General features: G+C 39.1%; 1 protein-coding gene across 1 annotated transcript in view; it reads right to left on the bottom strand.

The window, feature by feature from the left end:
• The window catches only part of GRM4 (glutamate metabotropic receptor 4), a 330,292-nt gene extending 314,713 nt beyond the window's left edge, over window positions 1-15,579 (bottom strand). Inside the window, exon 1 of the mRNA XM_088464206.1 lies at window positions 15,047-15,579. The gene's annotated coding sequence lies outside the window, so the exon portion shown is untranslated. The remainder of the gene's footprint in view (window positions 1-15,046) is intronic.
• Between the last annotated feature and the right edge of the window lie 2,442 nt (window positions 15,580-18,021).

Genomic DNA, 18,021 nt, shown 5'->3' with positions numbered 1-18,021 from the left:
AATCCTGCATTTGGCCCTGTATGGCCTAGATGCAAGATGTATCTTACAATTTGGGAGTTATATTAAATTTTGATCTAATTTTATGAAATGAGAGAGTTCAGTAAGGCAGTAGGATGGACATTACGTATTTATAATATGAGAAGACTTGTATGACCTTACAAGACTAGGCAGAGATTTTAAAACCCGCTACAGAGTCAGAAAAATCTGCCACTAAACCCTTTGCACAAGACCTGTTTTTAAACAGAAATAAAAATAATGCAAATGAAAGTGTAAGCAATGTATTATGGAATCCATACCAGAAGCCCAATACACTAATGTAGTATATATGAAGTATTACAAAGTATTACTGAAGCAGTCCATTCAAAACCTTTGAGATATATTTAAATAAACAAGAGTTTTTCATGAAAATTTGAAAAAAAATAAAAAATGAAGGGAGCCTGGTGGGAGGTGGAAGTAATGTGACGCACAGAAGATATACATTTTATTTTTGCAGTTATTGCAAGATACAAGAGCACAATGAACACAAAAAGGAATAGGCACCTATCCCCACAGTAAATCATAAATCTATGTACAATTACACAAATAAGAACCCACTTCATCATGTGCATTATAAAAAAAAGTAAATGGTAGTGGTATGATTTGTTGATGGTGACAATGCCAAAAATTAGTATGTGGACAGCATAATGGCGAGAACATAATGCTGGCATGGAACTAATGCTAATTAAAGTATTTTACCTGTATCGACATTATAACTTTAATCATGATTTTTTCCAACATGTTTAAAACTACAATGTCAACACAGATAAAATATTTTGATTAGCATTAGCATGTGGATAGCATAATGGCAAGGACATATTGCCGGCGTGATGTCATTATGTCTTTGCCATTATGCTATCCACATATTAAGGCTAGTTTCACACTTGTCGGTTTTGAACAGGCGGCAAAAAGCTGGCCGTTTTTTTGCCAGGTGTGAACTATAGTTAAGCAGGGAAGCAGGTGGGTCCTTTCACACGGCCCAGGCACGGCACAGTTGCCGTGTTGCAGCCAGGAATATCTACTGGAAGGACGGCTGCCGCGCCGCACCGTGCCCGTGCCGTCCCTGCTTGCCAGTGGTGTATAGGAAACAATGTATTCTTACACACACACCGGCCGGCTTGTGCAGTAGCTGCTGCACATGCCCAGTCTATAGGTAAAAAATATATTTATTAACAGCGGCTCAAAGCCACAGCTTGTGAAAGGCACTGAGTGCCTGAAAAACACTGTCCGGCTTCTGCCTGTTTCTTGGCCGGACGGCCAAAACCGGCAGGTGTGAATCTAGCCTAATTGTTAACATTGCAACCATCGACAAAGTAACTACAGTACTTCCCTAGTAAATGACATACTATGGGGTAAATTTACTAAGAATCGATTAAAACAAAAATAATAGACAGCGCTAAATAGACAGGGTTTAATAATATAAATAATACATTAAAAATAAACAATCGCTAAAAAATTAATGGGTTAGACCGGCCGGTACTTTACTCAAAAAATTAGCAGATAAATTATATTAGACCATAATATAGATATAAGTGGTCTTAAAAATATGACAGTCAATACTAAAAAGTATCACTTGATGGAAATGCCACCCAAGATACAGACAAACATATAGACAAACATATATAAGTCTTAATACGAATTGAGTGTAGCAGTCAATACTGCAGAAGCAACACTGGTTAATGTGCCAATATAATTGCGGGCCCGCATGCAAAGCCACATGAATGAGTCTTCAGCTTAGACTTTATAACTGCAGATATAGTGTTAGTCTCTGTCCAAAGCGAATGGTTAGTATGCAAGTCTTTATGAAAAACTCCACATATATATTGACAAAAAGTAGTAGCAGGCATGCATATGTCCAGGCTTACAGCATATCACTCGCAAATAAGATGTTTGTATGCATCCGGGATATTTATAAATACGCATGTAGCCCAATCATAAGGCATATAAATCACTCAGTGAGGACGTGGGCCGATGGGAATATTCCCCTTCAGTAAACTGAGATCCCGGCTTAAAAAAGTCCTGTACTCACGATACTCCCGGGAGATAATTGAGTAGTACAATACCAGCTGGTCTTTGAAAATAGAGTGTGCCTTTACGCGTTTCTCCGCCTCTTTAGGATTCAGCGGCTTCCTCAGAAGTGTACAGACTCGGTCTGAGTCTTCTGGTTTTTATCCCGAGCACTGATGTCATACGTATGCGTCATGCATCTCAATTCAAGCCTCGTTTTCACGAGGGGCCATGTGATTGTTATTTGGCTCCCTCATGTATAAATCACCAGTTTCATGTGTTCCAGCATGATGTTTGTTTGCGTGTCATTGCCTTCAGGCGGCTGATCTCAATATAGACAGAGGGACATAACTTTATGCATTACAATATATTTCTTGCCAAGATTCATATGCCCAGAAAATACATCGGATGTTTTAGAGTAAAAAGTACTAATATTTCTATTTCTTCAAGGGTGTATTTGAGAGAACAAAAAAACCTTTACATACATAGCTAATCTGCATCTTCCTTGTTCATATCTACACACATAACTATTCATTATACATAAAGATTAAGAAAAAGTCTTGAAGTATCATATATGTATATAAACAGGGAAGACATTTCTATAATAAAATAAATATAGCTTTACAATAAAAAACACTGATCATAGCTAATCTAATAATTAATTATAGCAATAAATTATACATAAAAATACATATACATACACAAAAACATACATTTTTAATTTAATACACATATATATATATATATATATATACATGCATATACACATACATATACATATATACTCCCAATTCTCTCTGGATGCTGTAAAAAATTCGTAATGGACCCTAATGTCCTAAAATAGCCATTAATCTGTCTCATTTAAGGAAGAATATATAATCTTAGGTACATATCTCAGAGAATACTACAAATTCAGTCAAAGGAATATTAATAAACTGATTATGGAAATAGAGAGTAGGGGATAACCAATAATTCTATTAATCCTGACCCATAGATATCCAAAAAAAGGAAACTAGCTACTATGTAACTCATGATGGAAAGAAAACACTTATCAAAAAAATATTAATAATTGGAAAAATGTATACATATGCATACATACACACACACACACGTGTGTATATATATATATATATACATATACATGTATGTACACATCCACACACCTTCCTCAGCTATGGGATCTACACACTACAGTGGGCAAAAAACCCCTGGTCCAGAGGGACCTTTGGTAGCCTGGGCATCCATCCCCAATTGCACTATATAGCCTTATCAGTAGCTAAGTTAAATAATAAACATTATGGTACTATTTTGAACATGCTTGTATTTTATACTTACAAAAATAGCCAAACCCAGTCCAAAGTGTCTACCAAAATCACATGTGGTCACTTGTCATACATTATTTAGTTCCACTGTGTCATTAAGGCCGCCTGGTATCAATGTGCCTAACCTATATATCCAAAAGGCTTCTCTCTTACAGAGTGTTCTAAATCTATCACCTCCTCGACATGTCATTTGACACTGAGTGACATGTTTCAACAGTGGATGTGTCTTTATACCTTTTAGGATATTCCTACGATGTTCCATGAAACGTATATGTAAAGATCTGGTCATTCTGCCAACGTATTCACTACCGCAACCACATGTAATGAGGTAGATCACAAAAGATGAGGAGCAATTCATGAACTCCTTTATTTTGAAACAATCTTTATTTACATTTGAGGTAAAATCCAAACTTTTTTTCTCTGCCTGCAAGCATGTACCACATGTGGATTTTCCACATCTGTGGAAACCCGCTGGTCTTGTTGGAAGCCATGTATTATCTCCTATTTTATATTGAACCTCTCTCCTAAAATGGCTAGACACTAGTTTGGACTTTAGATTTTCTGCTTTCCTGAAAATAACCCGTCCTACTGGGTTAATTTCTTGTTTTAAATATTCATCCAGTAAGAGTAATGGGGTATTGTTTCTAATAATTTTCTTAATTTCCCAAGCATTACTATTAAATTGTGTAAGGAAAGACATAGAATATTCTTTTGTTTCAGACACCTCAGTTTTTTTGTTATTGTTGTATGCATTACCCTCTGGAAGTAATGCATTCCTATCAATAGCGCTAATCTCATCATATGCCAAATTCAGGACATCTTCAGGATAGCCCTGTTCTAAAAGTGTCTTTATAAGCATGTTCGCTTGGATTTTAAAATTTGCCAAAGTAGAACAGTTATGCTTTATTCGTAGCAGCTGGCTCTTTGGAATATTATTTTTCCATCTCTTGTCATGTGAACTGTTGTAATTAAGATATCTACTCTGATCGACTGGTTTAATATAAGTCTCCGTAACTAATGACCCATCTCTGACGGTTACTGTAATATCCAAAAAATTTATAGAATTCATACTATAGGAAGATGTGAATTTTAAACCAAAATAATTGTGATTCAAACTCTCAGTGAACGCAAGCAGTGATTTTAAACCCCTCTCCAAATAATAAATAAATCATCTATATATCTGCCATAGAGGACAAGGTCCGCCCCAAAGCCACCCCCCAGACATGTTGCTCCTCAAAGAGCCCCATGTAGAGTTTGCAAAGCTGGGGGCGAACCTTGTCCCCATGGCAGTCCCCAGTGTTTGTAAATAAAATACATGATCAAATAAAAAATAATTGTGAGATAAAATAAATTTAATGGATTCCAATATAAAAACCCGCGAGGTATGTGACACCGTGTCATCACTCTTTAAATAATGATCTATAGCATTAATGCCCAAATCATGTGGAATGTTTGAGTAGAGAGATTCTACATCACAAGTAAGTAAATAGTCTCCAGGTTGCCAAATTATATCATTAATTAAATTTAGAAAATGCCTTGAGTCTTTTATATAGGATTTCAATGTTGTCACATCACTCTGTAAAAAGTGATCTACAAAAAAAGATAAATTATTTGTGAGAGAACCCACTCCCGAAATAATAGGATGCCCTGGAGGTGATATTAGTGACTTGTGTATTTTGGGTAAAAAGTAAAAAGTGGGTGTAACCGGGTGTGAGTTAAACCAAAAATTCCAAGTTTCTTTAGATATTACCCTCTCCATCAGAGCTTCGTCCAGCAATACTTTAAGTTGTTTTTGGAAAAGAGCAGTAGGATTCTCATTTAACTTCCTATAAAATTGTTATTTAGTTGTCTTAAAGCCTCGGTAATGTAGTCCACAGTATTCAAAATAACGACTCCCCCCCTTATCCGCGGGTTTGATGATAATATTTTTATCCGCATATAAAGATTTTATAGCCTTTCTTTCACCATAATTTAGATTATCTCTTTGTTGTTTTCTTTCTGCACGTTCACACATATGTTTAAATTGGTCGAGGGTGGTCTTATAAAAGCTTTCTATAAAAGGGCCCTTTATTGTAGTGGATAAAAATCCGATTTGTTTCTAAAGGGTCCCCTCTGATAGTCAAAGATTTTTAGAATTTCTCTATTATCTTCAATCTCTCCTTATTCATGTTGTAACGATTGTAGCATATCTACAATTTCTTCATCTTTTTTATCCAGGAGGATTGGTAGAGTGCCTATTGTCTTTCCTTTTTGTGCTTTTAAGGCAAAATAACGTTTGCGGCATAGACTTCTGACATATCTATTAAGGTCAACAAAGAGACTAAAAAGATTACGTTTTGACACGGGGGCAAAATTTAAACCCTTTTCTAAAAGAAGTATTTCATCCTGAGTCAGAATTTTAGAGAGGTTGAAAACCCCCTTCCTGGTTGGTTTTAATTTAACCTTAGACATTAGGGTCCATTATGGATTTTTTACAGCATCCAGAGAGAATTGGGAGTATATATGTATGTGTATGTGTATATGCATGTATATATATATATATAAAATAAAAAAATTATGTTTTTATGTATGTATATGTATTTTTAAGTATAATTTATTGCTATAATTAATTATTAGATTAGCTATGATCAGTGTTTTTTATTGTTATGCTATATTTATTTTATTATAGAAATGTCTTCCCTGTTTATATACATATATGATACTTCAAGACTTTTTCTTAATCTTTATGTATAATGAATAGTTATGTGTGTAGATATGAACAAGGAAGATGCAGATTATCTATGTATGTAAAGGTTTTTTTGTTCTCTCAAATACATCCTTGAAGAAATAGAAATATTAGTACTTTTTACTCTAAAACATCCAATGTATTTTCTGGGCATATGAATCTTGGCAAGAAATATATTGTAATGCATAAAGTTATGATCTCTGTCTACATTGAGATCAGCCGCCCGAAGGCAATGACACGCAAACAAACATCATGCTGGACGCATGAAACTGGTGATTTATACATGAGGGAGCCAAATAACAATCACATGGCCCCTCATGAAAATGAGGCTTGAATTGAGACGCACGACGCATACGTATGACGTCAGTGTCCGGGATAAAAACCAGAAGACTCAGACCGAGTCTGTACACTTCTGAGGAAGCCGCTGAATCCTAAGGAGGCGGAGAAACGTGTAAAGGCACACTCTATTTTCAAAGACCAGCTGATATTGTACTACTCAATTATCTCCTGGGAGTATCGTGAGTACAGGACTTTTTTAAGCTGGGATCTCAGTTCACTGAAGGGGAATATTCCCATCGGCCCACGTCCTCACTGAGGAGTGATTTATATGCCTTATGATTGGGCTACATGCGTATTTATAAATATCCCCGATGCAAACATTTTATCTGCGAGTGATAAGCTGTAAGCCTGGACATATGCATGCCTGCTACTACTTTTTGTCAATATATATGTGGAGTTTTTCATAAAGACTTGCATACTAACCATTCGCTTTGGACAGAGACTAACACTATATCTGCAGTTATAAAGTCTAAGCTGAAGACTCATTCATGTGGGTTTGCATGCGGGCCCGCAATTATATTGGCACATTAACCAGTGTTGCTTCTGCAGTATTGACTGCTACACTCAATTCGTATTAAGACTTATATATGTTTGTCTATATGTTTGTCTGTATCTTGGGTGGCATTTAAATCAAGTGATACTTTTTAGTATTGACTGTCATGTGTGATTTGAGGCTCCTGAAACTCTCAAATTTACCAAGAAGTGACTTTAGCTGAGAGTGAGATGTCCGATGGTGAAGCAGAACGAGATATCTCCCCCGATTATCAGGTTTTGCAGGAGATTACAAGATTGCAGTGTCTTCTCTCTGCAAAACTCTCCCGAGCAAGCAGCCTGTACATATCAGTGAGATATGTGTAAGCTGCTTGTGTTGTAGCGGTAAAAAAACTGGGTTAAATGTTTGTTAAAAAAATTACATAGGGTCCCCCACCTAAAGCTTAACCAGCCCTGGACTTGCCAGCCAGTCCTGGTTTCTGAAATTACGGGGAACAAAATGAGTAGGGTTCCACCGTAATTTAGAAACCAATACCAGGCTGTAGGGCCAGTCCTGGTATTAAATATAGGGGTGAAAAAATTGCGTAGGGTACCCCCTATATTTAAAACCAGCACCGGACCCAAAATGGCCGGACTGTAATGCCACAGCATGGAGACCCTATTACCGCGTCTCCAGGGCCAAAGCATTATCAGCCCAAGCCATTGAGGCCAAGCCGGAGATCTCAGAGGAGGTGGGGACCCCCGGAAAAAGGGGTCACCCCTCTCCCTTAACCCCAGGCTTGGACTGAAGCCCGGGGCTCTTCCCCGTACCCCTGGAGCTTTGGATACGGGGGTAACAATGTAAATAATAGGATGAAACTATTGTATTTTACAGTGGGACTACAGGTGCCAGCATGCCTGCCCTTTGGCACTTGTGGAACTACAAGTGCCTGCAAGCGGCCGGCACCCATACGCCCACTGTAAAATAAATAGTTATATAAATACAAAACACACACACCGTGACTAGTAAAAGTTTATTGCATACACTCACTCACACATACTTACCTTCTACCAGATGTTTCTGTCCTCTTCTCCAGTAGATTCCACTGCTGTAGCTGCAAAAAAAGATTCTATACTTACGTAGATCCTGGCGCTGGTCTCCGTATTTGCCTACTTTTTGAATAGCCTTTCAAAGAGATTGAAAGCAACACCTATGTGCACACCACAGAAGAGGATGTGAACTGCTCCATCTAAGAAGCGTGTCATAATATTGACTTATATTCAACTGGAAATGAGCCCCAAAATAGTTATATAGCACTGCACAGATAAACATAATATCACAAGATATATTTCCACAGGTGAAAAAATGCCCAAATGGCCCACTCTAATTCTGTCCCATCCTCCAGGTTCATGTAATTCATCATACATACTTGGGCATTTTTATGTAGCACACATCCTTCGTATTCTTCTCCACAGTGTTTCCTCCATAGTGGGAAAAGAGTGATTATTTCTTCACTCTTCTGTGCTCAGCCTGGCCTCAGAGAAATTGCTAGACTTTTCAGAGGAGTCAGGGAGATCACCATTATTTCAAGGAGCCTCCTTAACATTCAGAGAGAGTTGGCAAGTAAGGAGCAGAGATGCTTGAAATTGTTTAACCACTTGCCTGGCGTGGCGCAATGTTTGCAACATGCCAGGCTGTACGTTCCCTAACATTGTCGCAAACAATACGACCAGTCAGCAACACCCACTGGGCAGCTACCGGAAGATAATCTTTCAGCAGCCACCAATCGCATAAGGACCTCCTGGTATGTATCCCTGCAACCTCCACCAGTGTCTGCCATGCGGCCAATTACTGCTGATTGGGTAGCCCGGCAGTACACTCACCCTACGGCTGCAGCGAGGAGCAGCTGCTAGAGAAAGGTAAAGCCACTATGTTGCGACGCTCTGATCATCAATACATTGTTGATCAATATTAAAACCAATATTAATGTTATGTGTTTAATAAAAAAATATAGTTGTAAATAAAATTGTGTTGGATAAGTTATGAATAGATGTTCCTGACCTGGTTCAGTAATAAAAAAAAACACAATTACTGAGCAGTTTTTTGAAAATATAAAAAAGTTGTCCTCAAATTCTGCTGCAGTGTGCGACCCAGGGTGTAGGTGTGGAGGGCTCATGTCATCAGACAGGATAGGGCGAGGGTTAATGACACAATTCATTTGGAATTGCATCACCATTCCCATCCCGCACAACATTACTGGGGAAGTGAAAGCGTCTGGGAGATCTTACCGAAATTGGCATTACGTGGATATTCTGGGAGAGGACACAAGTATGGTTCTAAAGCTGGAAAATTTGCTCTACATTCTAGAAATGTATATAGACTAAAAAGGATGTACTAAGTCTAAGTACTAAATATAAATATAAGATAGAGTTTAGAAAATGTTTGAGCACACTGACCAAACATATTATAGCTTGTTCCAGTTTAAATCGCTACATTGTATAGTGTTGTTGATGTGTTCCATGGAAAAGGTGCATATTTGAAATTCAAACTCAAAACTGAATACATATTTATTTTGCTATTCATATTTATTTGCTTTTAAATACTACAAATTGCTCAAACAGGCACAATAAATTATTAGTTTTAAAGGGTCAAACCTATTTAAAAGATAAAGTGGAAATGTTTCCCATAGTAACCGATCAGGTTTTGTCATTTTACAGACTGTGCTAGATAAATGATAGCTAGTAGCTGATTGGTTGCTATGGGCAATTTCTCTCTTTAAAATGTTTGATACAACTCCCCTAGGGGTCTATTCATCATCAGGGGCCGGACACCCCCCGATGATTAAGTATCCACCATGCCGTAAGGGATACTTATTATCGGAGCAAATCAGCATTGCTCTGGTGTACGGATAGCTGCTCCGAAAAGCAGTTGTTCCCTTGATCAGTAACACTGCTACTCCAGTAGCAGAGTTACTTACTTTCATCCATGCGCAAAGCCGCTGGAGAGGCAGTGAGGAGGTGGCGGAGGAATCCGCTCAGATCCCTCTTTACATCCCTGAAACTCCTTCCCATATGAAGGAGCGGGGCTCCGACAACAAGCGCCATCTGAACATGGTGTTTGTACTCGCAGGCAAATGCTTAGAACCAATTTGACCAACAAATTTGAGGACAACTTTAACCATTTAACTTGATTTCAGAGTTTTCTGATAATCAAGTGGTTAGACTGTACCCTGGATGATGAATGGACCGTTACCTAAAATATATGCATGTATAATGTGCCATTTGGTGATGATGAATGGGCCCGTCAATGTCTTTAAACTTTGGGAACCAAATGCAAACTTCAAACTTGAACTTGTAATAGTTAATAGCTTAATGAAACAAAAACTTTTTGAGATCGGGCAAACAAAAGTTGAAGCCTTTCAGCAAGGTTGCTCCATCAAATTTCAAACTGTATTTAATAGTTCATGTATATTTACTCATGAGATGCCCTATCAAGCTATAAATACTGGGAAAGGGTGCTGCATGAGGAAGACAAGTGCAGACAACAAATGCTCTCTGGTGCAGCCAGTGCACACACTATAAGTAGAGTATATGTGCATCATTATACATTCAGAACAAAGGAAGCATTGAATATAAAGATATGTATCACCAACTAACCCAATCTATGTAAGGTTTTGCTTTTATTTGCTATTGCATTTTATATTAGCCTTCAATTTTCTTGCTGTTGATACCATTCATACTTCCTTGAAATGATATCTTGCTGATATGGAAAAGAAGATATTTTTATTAGGCACTACTTTTAACACTCAACAGCAATTAAAATTAGGTTTTACATATATAGGATTCCATAATGTTTTAATATATTTCAATGTGTTCTCTCAGCTGTACAGACATGCTATACTCTAGTTATGTGGTTGTGGCATAGTTGCGGTTGTTGGAATTATGGAGTATGAGGGGTTTCAGTGTCAATTTTGCACCAGCTTTTCGCTAAAAAAATTATTTTTATGCATTAATTGTTTTCACCATTATATTATTTAAGGCCATATTGGTTTCAAATACAGTATAATCTACAAGGCATGGGAGAAACATTTTACAAAGGTGACAGTCCTTAGAATGCTATACATGAATATAGTGTTTTTGTGGAACTCAACAAGCAGTCTGAATTGATCCCACTAAAGTGGTCATTAAAATGATCTTTGGTACTCAGTTGTTAAGAAACTGGGATTTCCATTATAATGGATCTTATGAAATTTTATAATATATGGGTCTGTTCAGCAAGCAAAGTTTTACTTAAATCATGATTAAATATTTCCGCATGATTTAAATATCCCAGCTATGGCAGGAATGGGTTAACAGAGAAGATAATGCAATTATCTTCTCCATTAATGCCCGACTCCTACAACATTGCACTGTAGAGAGCTAGTCATTGCTCGCTACAGCACATGGGTGTAACTCCATAGGTGCAAGGGGTGCAGCTGCTATGGGGTCCAGAGCTGAGGGGGGCCCATCTTCCTTGTCAAAGTTCCATGTGTTACAGTATAGACATTTTTCACCAACTTTTGCTACGGGGTCTTTAAATACCCAGTTATGCCCCTGCTACAGCTCTTAACGTTTTTTGCTATTCAGCTAGCAGAAAAACGTTAAAAAAAATATCTTTAAAGCTTTACCTTATATAGCACCATCTGAGAATGGTGTTATACAAGGAAAATCCTTATTTCTGCCCAAAACTGCAGGGACAGATGGCTCTCGTCCATCAGGCCCTGCAACGAAGGAGTGGGGGAGGGAGCAATATCAATTCAAGGTTGACAAGCACCACGAAAGCTATATATATATATATATATATATATACTGTATATATATGTATATGTATATATACACATATATATATATAATGCGCAGAGGTGGAGCATGCTCAGTGCAGGACAGTCTTTTCGGACAACCGAACAGACTGCCTGCGGGGACTTCACAGGAACAGCATGTTAACCAGGGGCGTATCTAGAATGGGTGCAGGGTGTGCAGTTCAAACTGTTTGGGGTCCTGAGGATCGAGTTTGAGAACCACTGGTCCAGTGTGCACCCACTATATAGCTGACGATGTGCACTCCTGCGACATCCTCTGTTGGCCCTAAATGCAGGGCTGATGGGGGATGTCGTTAGCAAGGCCCATACTGCCAAATGCAGCATGGTCCCTGCCATTGCTCCATACACACTTGCTGATGCTGGCTCCCCCGCCGGGTCCCGTTGCTGCTGAGGTCGGGCTGGGTACACATCGTCTAATGTGTACCCAGCATAAGGATAAAGGAAACATTCTTCCTAAGAGACTCCCTACTCTCTCAACAAATCTCATGTAAGCACGGAAGGAGCCAGGCACATATCTGTAATGGCTGCAGGGTACAGGTCCCTGGGTCCAGGGGGGCCCACAACATACACCCTGCACCCATATTTTCTAATACGTACCTCTCCGAGGTCCCGCGTCAGGTGTCTCAGCCCTGCACAAAACACCGGAAAATGGCAGCCACGGCCATTTTCCTGGTGTTTTGTGCATGCACAGTGAGGAAATCGCTGGGAAAATGGCGGCCACACAGACTAGTTCTCAGAGTCTGCTGATGCTGCGGCAGCCGGCAGTTAACTTTCAGTCTGCTGGCAGCCGCCGGAGAGAGAGGAGTAGGCCCCGGACGGGGACTGCACAAGGTCCCCTGCACTCTTAATATGCCCCTAGTGTTAACGCAACCACTGTCCCTGAGAAGTGTATTGCTACTGTAAATAGCTGAGTTAAGTATTGGGAAAAAGAAAAACGTTGTGTCAATGTTATCTGAAAATATTCAGACCAATATCGACACTGATGCTGAATAGATCCCATACTATCTTACACAACTTAGATTTACCTAACAAGTGTTCTGTTTAAGTACATATTACAGTAAAAATGGAACAGTTTCCAAATATTTTTTAAGATTTTTGGCTTCACATAATTATTGTGGGGTTTTATTTATTTCTTTATTTTTGGTTACAATGTGCCCATTGGTTTAACAGTATGCTAACCTGAACATGTTCCAGTAATTTATATTCAAGAGGTCAAGCGATTGTGCATTTGAGAGAAGCACAGCAGTATCATACCTAGTAAAAGCACAGTTGGTAAGAAATGCTCCCATAATGCAGTTTGTACACATTTGCATTCCTATACTGTACTCTCCAATAAACACATCTTGTATATAAGTATGCACATATAAGCACAACAAAACTAGTCTCTCATAATCTGCACTGTAAGGATCAATAATTTGTACATTAGAGGAGAAAACAGCACAATATTAGTCTTTCTATGGAATACAATGCCAAGAATGATTCTGCCTCTGGTAACTTGGAATTAGGAAGGAAAAGGATAGCAAATGTTTGCTCCTGCTCTTAATAAAAATAAGTAACGCAACAAAAAATTAGCAACTAGTACTTTCTAATGCATGATAATTGAACATGTAGTGCTTGAGTCTGTTCCTATCATCAGCAGTCAGGCATTAATCCTACGCTCACTATAAACTACAATAGTGTCCACATAATGTGCAGTCATTTTATGTGAACCAACACATCTCAGCCACTCCCATTAATTTACAGACACGAAGTCACAAGCATCTTTCAGATTGAGTATTATTATAAACTGTTTGAGGTAATACTTAACCTGTTCCTCTCAATTTGCATTGATGTGGTCTCCAGAAATTACACATAAAATAAGACTGTCTATTTGTACCACTATCACCTGAAAATGGAGGGGATCTGAGTAAATGATTAAAATAAGATTTTGGAATTTTAATTTAAATACTATACAACATAATGTCCTGACAAAAAGAATATCTGAAATGTTAATACAGTTTGAATTTAGAAATGGTACATCGATCCTGTATATAATACAGTTATAATGTATGTAGAATCTCATTAAAGTAGTAACCTGGCCGAGAATACAAAATATTAATGAGTGGTTCCCCCTTGGGGTAATGTTACCCATTTCCTTTCTATACTCTCAACCCCTCCTACAAACTAAAATGGATTTTTAATTACCCAATATATTCGCCAGTAAATCTCTCTACTGCAAGAGAGAAGGTCTGATCTTAATCAAGACTTCTTGCTGCCAACCACAGACTGGAGCAGTCTGCCCTAAAGATGTTAAATGGGTGCAATTCAGAGGAGCAGATGAAAATATTTAACGCACAGGAAAACATAGGAGGGGATGGAGGTTGTATAGCAGAGAGGGGGAGAGCTACACCAGAAACTGGAGAGAGTAAAGGAAATGGACAGAGAGTGCATGGGATAAATATGATAAATAGCAAACAAGGACTGAACAGAGAGGTATGATGGATAGAAGGAGAGAGACTAAGGATTAATGAGGTAAAGAAAAAGATGAGTAGATTGTGTAAAAGTAGGAATGACAGGTAAGAGAAGACAGATGTACATGGTCAAAATGCAGATAAGGAGATGAGGATTGAAACAGAGTTTCAGAATGAGTGTGACTGAGAGACAGGCAAAGCTTGAGAATCAATTGCACTACTGGAGGAATGAAATCTGGGCTCTGATACATGTACATATATGATCAGAGCTAGACTAGACAGATGATTAGATAGATAGATAGATAGATAGATAGATAGATAGATAGATAGATAGATAGATAGATAGACTGTTACTGATGGATTCACAAATCTATACATGCAGTCTCTATTATGTGGTTATATCTTTCTATGTCTGACATATAAACAGATACAAAATAGATATTTGTAGAATAGATAAAACAAGAAATGTTACAAATCCAAGCACATTCCATACAGCACATCTGCATTTTTCATAAAGCACAGAACAATCACACACAGTTATTGAAAATTTTCTGTCATCTCTCTCCCTCCTCTACATTCCCTCTTACTTTCCAGTTTCTCCCTCCTTCCCTCTCTCAGTTTCCAGGTTGTAAAGGAGCCTATGATAATAGAATATGAACACCAGGGCTTTTTCTTGTGATACAGACTGTCAACTGGCAGATTAAAGGATCCCTTAGGGATATTTAACTATTTCAGTCAACCCACAATTACAGATGTTTACTTTGACCCCTCATTAGAAGAAATATTAAAATATTAAATAATACCAGTTCAATATTCCACTGGGAACAGATAACTTACCAGCATTTGAATTTACAGACCAGACTCTTCAGTGGTCATCTTCTGTAGAAGGGGGCGGAGGTACAGATGGATTTCCCCTTTTCCTGCAGCAGTTAGGGGCTCTACGTAACCAGGAAGTGCAGCTTGAATACCCTGGGAGGATGCATAGTAGTCATAGAGGTCCAAACAAATCAAGGGTAGGACATGTACAATAGACGTATGGACTGCCCAAGGAGGATAAATGGAAGTGACAGCAGAAGAGCTGCCCCCGGGACCAAATAGAGAGAATGTTTTCCTATTGATCTGGAGCTATGTAGCTCTCCTAGAGGTCTTGATAAGCCACTTTCACAGTAGTGGTTGGAAAGAGCTGTGCAGTGAGAAGATGTAGGGCTGCTGTCCAAGGAAACCAGTTCTGAAATGCTCATCTGTGCCACATACACTTTGTTTCGTATCCTGCTTCCTTATTGACGCTTAATACATTGGTAAAATGATATCTACCGATATCTAGGTCTCCTGCATAGTTTGCTGGTGGGGAACGCTATAGGTATTCTCCTGCTCCCCCACCCCCAAGAGGAGAAGGTAGTCTACAAACCACTGCTGCTCCCTCTGTGATCTAGAAGCAGCCACCCTCCCTTCTCCTCCTCTAAGAAGGCAGGTCCTTCCCTTCCAAGCCTCAGATTCCTGTACTCTTACACAACCACCCTGTGTCTCACCCCTCCTTGTCCAGGGCTCTTTCTCTACCTATGTGATTGGATTAGGGGGCTAAGCTAGTGACCTGTCCCAGCATGATGCTTCTGGATGCTGCTGCCAAAATCTCAGTGTCCTGATGTGGTCCACAGCCAGGAAGGCTGTGTTTTAGATGCTACAGTGCCAGGATGAATAGGACTTTAGGTAGCAGGGGAATTTTGCATCCCATGCACATACTATGGTAGCACTAAACAAGCTGCTATTTCTCAGCAGAAAGCTGCACAACTCCCTGTTTTCTCCTATCAGAGATCGCAGCTGCTCCAGTCACCTGCAGTAAAACAGAGGCCAGCTCTGTGCTCATCAAGCGCAAAATGTGTCTTCTGGTGACAGCCGGAATAGGACCCCTGAGAGACGGGTCACAGCCTCACACACAGCCGGGGGTCAGGGCGTGGGTGAGGGAATAGGGAGAGACGTGTCCTCTCCTGGCTGATACACGCGATGGCTTCTGTGTGTCTGATCAGAAAACGGAGAGGAACATACAATAGGCGCATACGGAGGAGCTTAGGGTCAGGCTGTGTAATCAGGGTCAGAAAATAAAGTCTCTCTCTTAACTGTGTTTCTTAGGCAATGAGACACGTCTATGGTCATAAGTGACGAACACTAAAGAATAATAGTGTGTGGGAAATAATACGGTATAAAAAAAATACAAGTGTCATGTTTCTCTGGGCAGAGGATCATTTTTTTGCTGAACTGTATAAAACCTTAATCAGGTTGATGACAATTCCCCAGTACAGGGAACTACATATACAGGAACACAACACCCTGTAAATAACCAAAATTTATAGATATGTATGTTTGAAAAAACAGATATTTTGAGATTGCACCAATGCACTAAGTACTCTGGTAGTTAATACATTGGGGTGATACTCATTGTCAGTCACATACATCCCGCTTAAGGAGAAAAAAAAGTGCATTGTTATCAGTACAGGTAGTATCAGATTCACACATCTGTACAACACAGACAGTTGTATGTGCAACATAGTGTACTATCACTAGTCCAAGCATCTGATACCTTCACACTCTTCTACTAAATGAAACCTACTGGACTAATTTCTCAGGCACCTACAGTACTACATAAGCAGCTACTGTATGAGATGTGTTTTATCTACAGCTGTGTGAGGACTGCATATAAGTAATGGCATTCCCTATATTTACATGTTGTGTGAGAAACATCATTACCTACACTAATTGCAAATCTTTAATTACTAATGAACTTTGTAAGGAGGCTATTTATAAAAGTCTGAAGTTGTATTCCAGACTTAAATTTACGAAAATATAATAACACATATACAGTACCAATTACTTGTCTATGTACAGCTAAATGTAGTGACAGACGGAAATGAAGAAGTCCACTTTGCAATGACCAACTTGATTTACATCAACTTATTATTTGTGATTAAATAAAGTCAATTCAAGATACAGTATATATTTCCCATATTTTAAGATCTGTTTACCAAACGGTACAAATGACTGTACCTAATTCCAATTTGTATTGTGCAATATTTATATAACTTCTTTCACCAGGACAGCTGATGCCAAAAAGGGGGTCTCCCGGTGGGAGATTTGTCAAAGCTTGGAGAGAGATTATGGGGTCTATGTGCTAAGCCTTGGAGAGAGATAAAGTGGACAGAGATAAAGTACCAACCAACAGTGGCGTAAGTTCATCCCATGCGCCCGGAGGCAAGTTATAATTTGGTGCCCCCCTCTACCAGCCCCCCCCCCCCCCGGCCGTGACGGTACACTCTGGGTACATATTTAAAGCCCAAAGTGGGGTGAATATATTGTGAGCAATGGAGAAGGTGCCCCTTCAGTGCTGGCGCCCGGCGGCAGGCGCCTCCATTGTCTCCCATAGTTCTGCCCCTGCCAACCAATCAGCTCCTGTCTGTGTTTGAAAATTGATAGTTATTAGCTGATTGGTTGGTACTTTATCTCAGTCCACTTTGTCTCTCTCCAAAGTTTAGTACATAGACCCCAAAGTACTAACCAATCAGCTCCTAACTGTCATTTTACAGGTTTAGTAGAGTTTGTAAAATGGCAGGAGCTGATTGGTTGGTACTTTATCTCTATCCAAGCTTTAATAAATCTCCCCTCCAATGAGCACTAATTATGGATGTTAAAGTAAATTCTTATGAGCGTGCATATGCCGGTCAGATGTCAGTTGCTGAAGGGAAAGCCGGCCAGGGAGTGGTGAAGAGAGAGAGCCAGCAGGGGGAACGAGGATTCTTCTGGGAAAAAGGAGGAAACAGGAA

Source organism: Taudactylus pleione, unplaced genomic scaffold (assembly GCF_031769625.1).
Source record: "Taudactylus pleione unplaced genomic scaffold, aTauple2 ptg001607l, whole genome shotgun sequence".
Taxonomy (NCBI): Eukaryota; Metazoa; Chordata; class Amphibia; order Anura; family Myobatrachidae; genus Taudactylus; species Taudactylus pleione.
Note: the sequence above shows the minus strand (reverse complement) of the source record. Positions and strands in the feature narration are given on the sequence as shown.